At 45.1% G+C, this 12,106-nt stretch overlaps 2 protein-coding genes across 3 annotated transcripts in view; one reads left to right on the forward strand and one right to left on the reverse strand.

Moving 5' to 3' along the window:
- The window catches only part of LOC121874510 (low-density lipoprotein receptor-related protein 4-like), a 108,499-nt gene that overhangs the window by 88,804 nt on the left and 7,589 nt on the right, over positions 1-12,106 (reverse strand). The window lies entirely within an intron of this gene.
- LOC121874487 overlaps positions 7,453-12,106 on the forward strand; it is an 8,979-nt gene continuing 4,325 nt past the window's right edge. The window contains exon 1 of one of the 2 annotated variants that reach the window (XM_042378625.1): positions 7,453-7,533. The gene's annotated coding sequence lies outside the window, so the exon portion shown is untranslated. Of the gene's footprint in view, positions 7,534-8,570; positions 8,600-12,106 lie in introns of those variants that run through there. The other variant, XM_042378626.1, reaches the window with a different exon arrangement.

Genomic DNA, 12,106 nt, shown 5'->3' on the forward strand with positions numbered 1-12,106 from the left:
TAGTGAAGGTGAGACAATTTACAGCATCACCTTATCTATCTATCCCCTCAGAACGACTGATCCATCCACCATGAGGGTCTGGCTCACAGTGACGGCGGTCTTCTTGCTGGTGTTGACTGACGCCTTCCACGTTGGCTTTCGGATGCCCAAAAAATTCAAAAGAAATTGTATACGTAAGTATTACTTTGCCGCGAGGTGAAATAACAAGCTTTACGTTATCAGTGTTGGTATACATACTCCCTCTTCCACTTCCCCCTTCCCTCTTCCACCCCTCCCTCCCCCTTCTTCCACTCTCCCTCCCCACCCATTCATCCCTCCTCCTCCTGCGCCTCCTCAATATATGCCCGAAGTATTACGAAGATGATGGTGTAAAATAATTTTATTTTTTTCCACCTGAAGACGCTGTTTGTGGATCAACGGAGAGAGACTGCAGCAAGTGTATCAAGGATATCGTCAGATCCAAGCCCGACGCTATCAAGACTCTCGTCAACACATGCGCCATAGAAGCTGGTGAGTGTCTTCTGCAACACCTTGAGATTCTAAAGTCTTACCTGTCGATTTGTAATACACTCGCTCCAAAAAATATGAACACCACCGCGACTCCTGTTGTCTAGGGAAGGTTCACAAAATCCTTCGTCGTCCATTGTGTCATATTGTCTCTCACAAAATCGTCAAGATACTTTGTGGAGCGAGATTACCAGAGAGCATCTTGTTAACATAAGTACTTGAGTGTGTCTTAAAACTTTATCTATCACTGCCTTAAAACTTTATAAGGATACAAATTATTATCAACAGGAGAATGTGAGGAACTGTCTCTGGAGGCCATCAGCACCATGAAGACCTGTGTTGAAGGTCTTATCGAGGTACGTATAATGGTTCTGTGTGTGTGTGTGTGTGTATAAATAAGATGTTTATATATGGGCCAAAATATCAGGGAAACACCTGATATTAGCTGTTTTTTAATTAAGTAAATATCTATTACAAAATACCTTGTTTAAAATAGTTACATCATTTTTGCAAAAATAAATATTTCCCAGCCAATCATATTTTGCAGAAAGTATAATTTGCAGGACGCGACTCTGCCGTTCCTAAAGCAGTCTCTCGGTGTAACATTGATATCATAAAACGTAACGGTGTATTGGAACTGTTCACCTGAGCCTTCACCTTCAGTGTATTTGAAACAACTAATATTAGCATCACTGTATGATAACTAACACACAATCACTCTCTCATCACATAGATTGCGGACTGTATCACCGGTGCAAGTTCAGGTAGTGACCCGGTATCTCCTGTTGCAAATTCAGGTAGTGACCCGGTATCTCCTGTTGCAAATTCAGGTAGTGACCCGGTATCTCCTGTTGCAAGTAGCGCTTCGTTGCCTGTCACCCTTGATTCAGAACAACCCCCTAAAGCTAGTGGGACAGAACCTACTGAAAAACCCGCTACATGTGAAGCAATACCACCTACTGTCCCTGAAACAGCAGAACCTGTTTCAAGTAGCGGAGTATTGCCTGTTGATGTCACTGGTATAGAAGAATCTATTACAGCTACAGAAGAAACATCTAATTAAACGGATCCTAACCTAACCATAAGTGTAGTCGGATATTGGAAACCTGTGGTGAGCGTAGACCAATATTTAAGAGAGGCGCTGGCTGACTGGCTGTGTTTATATATTTTGCCAATGAAACTATGAGAAACACACTCCCATATACCCATCGATCTGAGTCTATCCTACACTGTACTGTATTTAAATATGTACCTGACATTTTAATCCGGCAAGCACTTACTGGCATTCATCTGAACCCCCCCCCCCTCTCTCTCTCACCACAGACCACATCAAAATTCCACCCCGACACATTATTAGGACTAATAAGGTTATAGTTTTCTTCGACATTTTAAACTCAAAGTCCTGTATTATATTAATTTTCGTTGCTGAATAAGCAAATATTTCCGCCACTGTTTATGTAATCAGTTTTTAGCATTTTTAACTTGATTACATATAATGTACTGAATGGTATAATTTACTGTATGTGTCATATAAAACTTTATATTTCGAACACTATTGTATTTTATTTATTGTATTTTTGGTCTGGTGATGACTCAATACAACAGTGTCTATCTGAACATTACCAAATAAATATATTGCTGTTATTCCCTTGATCAGTGTTACTAATCCTTTGTACTGTTTTTTATACTTCCAGTAACGTTTACTGTAAGTTATCTTTACCACCTCAGAAATTAAACGAGTTTAACCTCCTATAATAGCGCGCAATAGCCATTTTCTCTGGTGTAAGCGGCTATCACATCTCTCAAGGTTTCAGGGGGGACTGCAGTAGTAAGCGCTAGGACTGGACTTACTCTCTTCTCGGCCTGATAGCTACACACAAGACCCGCAGAACACCACAAGCACAACATAAGACCCTACAGAACACCACAAGCACAACACAAGACCCGCAGAACACCACAAGCACAACACAAGACCCTACAGAACACCACAAGCACAACACAAGACCCTACAGAACACCACAAGCACAACACAAGACCTGCAGAACACCACAAGCACAACACAAGACCCTACAGAACACCACAAGCACAACACAAGACCCTACAGAACACCACAAAGCACAACAAGACACAGACCTGCAGAACACCACAAGCACAACACAAGACCCTACAGAACACCACAACACCACAGAACACCACAGCACAACACAAGACCCGCAGAACACCACAAGCACAACACAAGACCCTACAGAACACCACAACACAAACACAAGCACCCGACAGAACACCACAAGCACAACACAAGACCCTACAGAACACCACAAGCACAACACAAGACCCTACAGAACACCACAAGCACAACACAAGACCTGCAGAACACCACAAGCACAACACAAGACCCTACAGAACACCACAAGCACAACACAAGACCCGCAGAACACCACAAGCACAACTCAAAACAATGCAGAACACCACAAGCACAACTCAAAACAATGCAGAACACCACAAGCACAACTCAAAACAATGCAGAACACCACAAGCACAACACAAAACCCCTACAAACACCACAAGCACAACACAAGACCCTATAGAACACCACAACACAAGACCCTGCAGAACACCACGACACAAGACCCTGCAGAACACCACAACACAAGACCCCAGAACACCACAAGCAGATAACACCACAAGCACAACACAAGACCCTCCATAACACCACAAGCACAACACAAGACCCTGCAGAACACCACAAGCACAACACAAGACCCTGCAGAACACCACAACACAAGACCCTGTAGAACACCACAAGCAAAACACAAGACCCTGCAGAACACCACAACACAAGACCCTGCAGAACAGCCACAAGCACAGCACAAGACCCTGCAGAACACCACAAGCACAGCACAAGACCCTGCAGAACACCACAAGCACAGCACAAGACCCTGCAGAACACCACAAGCACAACACAAGACCAATGCAGAACACCAAAAGCGTTAAACACCCAATAGGGAGTCGGTATTACCTAGTAGAATGTTTTGGAGCCATACGTGATGTAACCTAAGATCTAATTTAATTGGCCAATGAACTCGAGAGACGCGTCTGGCCAAGGAGAAGAAGCTGGGTTAATTTAACTTGTGTATAATAACTGGCATTGAATAACTTGGTGGGCGGACAGAATGTGTTATATTTATTAAATTTTGATAACCATGTCTTAATTTTGGAGGCGATGAATCCATGGTTAGGTTAATTTAGGTTAGTTTTATACTGAACCGGTCACGAATTGTCCTAGAACCATTAACAGTGAAAGAGATTACAGTACTTCAGCAGGAGTTGGGGTAGAAGTGTGTCAGGGTGTAGAGACGTGCGTGGTGAACAGGGTGCAACTAAGTGCGTCTTTCATGCTCAGCCCCACCCCCCCCCTAGACACACCTCTTACATTGTCACTCGCTCCACCAACCACTGTACACCTATAGAGTTCACTAAGCATCTTGCTCTCTTTACCTACATGTATACACTACCTACATGTATACACTGCCTTCATGTAAACACTGCGTACATACATGTCTACACTGCCTACATATATGCAGTACCCACATGTATACACTGTCTATATGTATAAACTGCCTACATGTATACACTGCGTACATGTATAAACTGCCTACATGTATACACTGCATTCATGTAAACACTGCGTACATGTCTACACTGCCTACATATATGCAGTACCCACATGTATACACTGTCTATATGTATAAACTGCCTACATGTATACACTGCGTACATGTATAAACTGCCTACATGTATACACTGCCTTCATGTAAACACTGCGTACATGTATACACTGCCTACATGTATACACTACCTACATGTATACACTGCCTACATGTATACACTGCCTACATGTATATACAACCTACATGTATACACTACCCACATGTATACACTGCCTATATGTATACACTGCCTACATGTATGTCACACACCTACATGTATATACCTACATGTATACACTACCCCACATGCATACACTGTCTGTATGTATACACTGCCCTGCATGTATACACTACCCCTGTATACACTGCCCCATGTATACACTACCCCACATGTATACACTGCCTATGTGTATACACTGCCTACATGTATACACTACATGTATATACAACCTACATGTATACACTACCTACTGCCTACATGTATACACTGCCTGCATGTATGTACAACCTACATCCTTATACACTACCCACATGTATGCACTACCCACATGCATACACTGTCTGTATGTATGCACTGCCTGCATGTATACAGCCTACATGTATACACTGTCTATATGTATAAACTGCCTACATGTATACACTGCGTACATGTATAAACTGCCTACATGTATACACTGCCTTCATGTAAACACTGCGTACATGTATACACTGCCTACATGTATACACTACCTACATGTATACACTGCCTACATGTATACACTGCCTACATGTATATACAACCTACATGTATACACTACCCACATGTATACACTGCCTATATGTATACACTGCCTACATGTGTACACTACCTACATGTATACACCAGCAAATTTCATACTTGTATTTTCAAGTATAGTAAATGTTACATATTTCAGTTGTTTTCTTTCGAATAAAAAATGTTCATTAACAAAGGTGTGTGGAGGCAGCTGTTATAGATCGTGCGATAGGGAGGGTGGAGTGTGTGTGGCAGGAGGCAGGTTATGACAAGAATTCCATCAGTGTTCAGCACAGGTTGGTCGCCACAACAACACTGAGATGACAGTGTCAGTAACAACAACTAATCCACAGTAAAAATGTCGTAAACAAAAGACTGGGTTTATAAATGCCATGCTTACAGGGGTCAACTACCTCAACTAACACAGTCTGTGATCATATATGACGTGTGTGTGTGTGTGTGTGTGAGCTAATGAAACATCCACATGCAAAAATAATAAACCAGCAGGTGGCGCCATGTACCAGGAGCTAGGGCATATAATCCTTTGGTAAATACAGGCACCTATAATTAATACGTCAATGATATAATGTTATACAATCGATTATGTTCAGGTACGATCAAAACAAAGTGTACAAATCACAGTAAAATTATCCCAGGAAGGAGAGCGGCTCCGGGTGTGGTTGTGTCTGACAGATGCAGTGGCGTGTCCCAGGATGTGTCTCTGGTACCTCCCCTCACCTTGGTCACGCCTCACTAGTAACCTTCCCGCTGCCTCACGTGCCTTGACACCTTCCTCCATCATCTGACACATTTCTCCATCATCTGACACCTCCCTCCATCACATGACACCTCCCTCCATCACATGACACCTCCCTCCATCGCCTGACACATCCCTCCGTCACCTGACACCTCCCTCCATCACCTGACACCTCCTTCCATCACCTGACACCTCCCTCCATCACCTGACACTTTCCTCCATCACCTGACACTCCCTCCATCTTCATGGCACTGTGGTTCAGGTCTTCATGGCTCGGGCCACCTAACACACTATTACGTATGTCTCTGTATTTACATAATATTAAGATGTGTGCTGTGTACTCATTCTGTATCAGTCACCGTTTAAAGAACAGTTTTCTATGAAAGGAGATATATGAGATGTACAGTACAGTATGTACTTTGTAATAATTAGTTTATTTTTCCATTAGATGTGAATTATATTGATTCTATGTAATTTATAATATTTTGTAATCATACAAAGAAGTTTTGAGTTATTAATACAGGTAGTCTAATGGTATGTATTGTCTGTTTACGTTTAAGTGTGCTGCCTTCCTCCAGGGGTGAGCACAGGGAGTAGATATGAGACCAGCATTATGGGTGAATAATAAGTGATACTCTTGTTTACTGTAAATACAATAAGTATTAGTTGTTATAAGCTGGTGTTACTTTGAACCTTGATTACACGATTTGATGAATAGTTTTCTTTGATGTATTCCCACAGTAATGGTTGCCCCTCGTGCAACGAGGATGGCCGGCCCAAGGGCCACCTAGGCGTGAATTTGTTTAAGGTGTAGAAGCTGTCGCCAACACAACAACCACACCCTAAGTTAACGAGCTGCATGACCCAGTGTCAAGGAATAGTCCGAGAAGACCGGACAAATCACCAACTGCACTGGCTAACCATTACCCCGGATCACGATCCGCAAATCGATTAACATCCAAGTCATCAATTACTGCTGGGTCGATAGAGGGAAATGGAGTAAGGAAACTTGCCCACGTTTCACCCTGCCCGGGGATCGAACCCGGGTCCGCTCGCTTGCGAGGCGAGCATGCTAACCAGTGCCCGGGTGGGCAAATCCCTATTTATAAAAAAATATAAATAAATAAATAACGGAATCTCGCTCTAACGGACTTCCTTCTTTATAAAGTCCGTTAAATGGAGGTTCTGTTGTAATGGTACCTCTTGTTTCTTCCATCAATCCAAAGTTACCTGGGCGTGGAGGACCCTGGAGTCTCACACACACACACACGTCAGGGGGTGTGTGTGAGTGCTGAACTGAGTGTGTTGAGGCGAGTGTGTTGGGTTGAGGGTATAACACACACACACACATCAGGTGTGTGTGAGTGCTGAACTGAGTGTGTTGAGGCGAGTGTGTTGGGTTGAGGGTACACACTCACACACACACGTCAGGGGTGTGAGTGCTGAACTGAGTGTGCTGGGAGGCGAGTGTGTTGGGCTGAGGGCACACACACACACACACACACACACACACACACACACACACACACACACACACACACACACACACACACTCACTCAAGGGGGGATTGAGTGTGTCAAGGGTGAGTGTGTCAGGGGGGGGATGTGAGAGTGTTGAGTTGAGTGTGTTGGGTTGAGGGACATAGAGCTCCCCAGGTGTGAAGTCATCCGTAAATACAGGTATGGTTGTATATATATAAGGTGACGCCCAGCTTCCACCAGTACCACACCTTCCCCACCTCCGTCACCTGACTGCCGCCGCCCCTCGCTCCCTCCAAGTTATCACTGTCCACTGTCCATAGCAGGTAAGTTACTACTGTCCACTGCCCATAGTAGGTAAGTTACTACTGTCCACTGTCCTGAGCAGGTAAGTTACTACTGTCCATAGCAGGTGAGTTACTGCTGTCCACTGTCCTGAGCAGGTGAGTTACTACTGTCCACTGCCCATAGTAGGTAAGTTACTACTGTCCACTGTCCATAGCAGGGAAGTTACTACTGTCTACTGCCCATAGTAGGTAAGTTACTACTGTCCACTGCCCATAGTAGGTAAGTTACTACTGTCCAGTGTCCACTGTCCTGAGCAGGTGAGTTACTACTGTCCACTGTCCATAGCAAATAAGTTACTACTGTCTACTGTCCATAGCAGGTGAGTTAATACCGTCCACCGCCCATAGGTAGGTTACTACTGTCCAGTGTCCACTGTCCTGAGCAGGTGAGTTAATACTGTCCACTGTCCATAAGTTACTACTGTCCACTGTCCATAGCAGGGAAGTTACTACTGTCTACTGCCCATAGTAGGTAAGTTACTACTGTCCACTGCCCATAGTAGGTAAGTTACTACTGTCCAGTGTCCACTGTCCTGAGCAGGTGAGTTACTACTGTCCACTGTCCATAGCAAATAAGTTACTACTGTCTACTGTCCATAGCAGGTGAGTTACTACTGTCCACTGTCCATAGCAGGTGAGTTACTACTGTACACTGTCCATAGCAGGTGAGTTACTGCTGTCCACTGTCCATAGCAGGTGAGTTACTACTGTCCACTGTCCATAGCAGGTGAGTTACTACTGTCCACTGTCCATAGCAGGTGAGTTACTGCTGTCCACTGTCCATAGCAGGTGAGTTACTACTGTCCACTGTCCATAGCAGGTGAGTTACTACTGTCCACTGTCCTGAGCAGGTAAGTTACTACTGTCCACTGCCCATAGTAGGTAAGTTACTACTGTCCACTGTCCATAGCAGGTGAGTTACTACTGTCTACTGTCCATAGCAAATAAGTTACTACTGTCCACTGTCCAAGTGTCCATAGCAGGTAAGTTACTACTGTCCACTGCCCATAGTAGGTAAGTTACTACTGTCCACTGTCCATAGCAGGTGAGTTACTACTGTCTACTGTCCATAGCAAATAAGTTACTACTGTCCACTGTCCTGAGCAGGTGAGTTACTACTGTACACTGTCCATAGCATATAAGTTACTACTGTCTACTGTCCATAGCAGGTGAGTTACTACTGTCCACTGTCCTGAGCAGGTAAGTTACTACTGCCCACTGTCCGTAGTAGGTAAGTGTGTGCGTAAAAGAACGAGAAAGGTTAATACACACACACACACACACACACACACACACACACACACACACACACACACACACGAAAATTTTTATTTATTCTGACGGTTGACTCGTGAATTTTATCAATCTGTATCCACCTATCACTCTCACCCACCACCCCTGACACACACACACCCATCCACCACCCCTGACACACTCATCCACCACCCCTGAAACACTCATCCACCACCCCTGACACACTCCTCCACCACCCTGACACACTCCCTCCACCACCCTGACACACTCCCTTCACCACCCTGACACACCTCATATCCACCACCCCTGACACACCTCATCCACCACACCCCTGACACACTCATCCACCACCCTGGACACACTCCATCCACCACCCTGACACACCCCATCCACCACCCCTGACACACCCATCCACCACCCCTGACACACTCCATCCACCACCCTGACACACCCACATCCACCAACTCTGACACACTCCATCCACCACCCTGACACACTCATCCACCACCCCGACACACTCATCCACCACCCTGACACACCCATCCACCACCCCTGACACACCTCATCCACCACCCTGACACACTCCATCCACCTCAATCTCTGACCACTCCATCCACCACCACTTTGACACACCCATCCACCACACCACCCTGACACTTCTACCCACCACCTTGACAACACTCATCCACCAATTCTGACATCCGACCCATCACCCTGACACTCTCACCCACCACCCTGTCACACTCATCCACCACGCTGACCCACCACCACCCTGACACTCCGACCCATCACCCTGACACTCTCACCCACCACCCTGTCACACTCATCCACCACGCTGACCCACCACCACCCTGACCCACCACCAATTCTCGACCCATCACCCTGACACTCTCACCCACCACCCTGTCACACTCATCCACCACGCTGACCCACCACCACCCTGACACTCCGACCCATCACCCTGACACTCTCACCCACCACCCTGTCACACTCATCCACCACGCTGACCCACCACCACCCTGACACTCCGACCCATCACCCTGACACTCTCACCCACCACCTTGGGACGGTGGTGGTCATAAAAGGTCAATGTGGCAACTGTGAAAAAGGTTACCACCCAGAGTGAGGGACATGAGGCCGTACTCTACTCCCTCCTGATGGTGGCCCAGGTAATACAGTATCTCACACTGACCTAATGTTTCTTATAATCTATAACCGAATAAAATAGAAAATAAAAAATAAATAAATAAAAATAGTAAAATTATGTATTTGTTTATTGATCGAAAACCGGAGAAGATAATATGAACCAAGCATTAGAGAATATATATTGTGACACCTGTACTTGACGACAGGTGGGTCGTGTATGATCTACCGCCCAGAGTGGCGGTCAGGGTGTAAACTTGTCCTTCACACTCGGAGAAGGTCCGTGAGACTCACAACTGACACACCTCGTCATCCACAATAGATAAACATTTACAGTAAGACACACCTTCCCCGGCACCTCAATTCAAGACAGTTTCACGATATAAAAACCAAGATATTTGATGTGAGTGTTTCACAAGCATATCTGACTCTGCCATGCACGAGGTGAGCTGGACCAGTGTAGTACATTCTTTGCCAATACGCACGAGTCTATTAACAATAAAGGGAAAATTTAGTTAGACAATCTGATGGTGATTGTCAATAAGTATGGATAACTGTAATAGCTAATCAACTTTTGTTTAGAATTTAGACACATGAAAATGATAATGTTCTGGGGACCAGAATCAGAAAGTATCACTATTTTACCGGAACATTACGGAGTTCTGTGTCTCAAGGTCGAAGTGTTATGCATTTACACCTTGTTGGGCGAGGCGTTGCATGGCAGGAATCAGTGTGTGCAGCGGTGCGCACCGCACGACGGAAACATTGGTGTGTTGTGTGGGCCTCAAACACGCCATGCACGGGAAGTACGCACTCACCAGGCTCTGTTACATGAGGTGTCTTATGTGACTCTCTGACACACTTCCTGTTACACTCAAAAGAGAAAATTATATTGTACTCTCAGTGAGGTCGCTTCCTGCACCCCGGCACGACAAGTACAACACAGGAGCCGAGTACAATACACACAAGACCTGTGGTAAAGACCTGGGTAACATGGTGCTGGTGTGTGTGTGTGTGTGTGTGTGTGTGTGTGTGTGTGTGTGTGTGTGTGTGTGTGTGTGTGTAATAATAATAATAATAATAAACGGTTTATTATTAGAGTTGCAGCTTGGCTGAAAATATACAGACATTTGATTTAGACATAATGATATAATATGCATTGAATACATTTACAGGGCTGTACAGTACATAAATCAGAGTTGTTTATTATTTTAACAATAGATGGGATGGTGCTGTTCTTATATCTATCGGTGCGGGCTCTTATGGGCTGAATTTTGTTGTAGTGGCGGACTGCGCGAGTTGGGTGGGGGGCTGCAGGTGGCAGGAGGTGGCGATGGCGAAGGTGGTGCAGTAGTCCACGGCCAAACCTTTCCAGTGCTTGGTGTGTGTGTGTGTGTGTGTGTGTGTGCCAACAACCATTCAGTTCACTCTTATCAACATCCCCAACCCCTCCTCCACTTTCCAGAAAATGCATCTCATCCACCTGTGTTCCAGCAGTCACTGAAGTGTTATAGAGCGGCCTCTCACCACCACACATGAGTGAGAGATCCGCTACAACTCGCCTCACCCAACCCTCACACTTTCTCTCACATACTGTATAACGCCGAGACATATAAGTATCATGGTTCACTGAGATATGAGAGAGAAACATTTCTTATTCTTCTTATCAAGAAATATTTGTCATCAACGGAAGACTTGTGGTTTATCGACGATAAGGTGCGGGAAGATGTAATGCAGTTCTGGGGAGCCGTGAGTGATGGGCGACATACAGTACGGTACATAATCCTTCACGTTAATGTCAGCTAAAAACTTTTTTTCACATTCGGGGTAGTATATCCAGATTAGAATCCCGAACATTGGGTCACTTCTATGTAACCCGACATATAAATTCATCAAACTCGAATAGAAGTTTTGACGAATCCGTTTGTCGGGTTACATAATAAAAGTGACCTTATGTTCTGTATTCCTCTTCTGACTAGCCGTTTTCTCCGTCGCTCGGGAGCGACATGAGTGGGTTTATTAAACGTGTTCCCAAGGCTTATCACACCAGTCGTACGCATCAATGATGCGGCAGTGGTGATGACCTTCAGGGAAAGGCAATACTGGCATCCGTCGAAACAATGTTAACACCCGTCGAGAGACAATGTTAACACCC

Source organism: Homarus americanus, unplaced genomic scaffold, assembly GCF_018991925.1.
Source record: "Homarus americanus isolate GMGI-L3 unplaced genomic scaffold, GMGI_Hamer_2.0 scaffold11794, whole genome shotgun sequence".
In the NCBI taxonomy this organism is placed as follows: Eukaryota; Metazoa; Arthropoda; class Malacostraca; order Decapoda; family Nephropidae; genus Homarus; species Homarus americanus.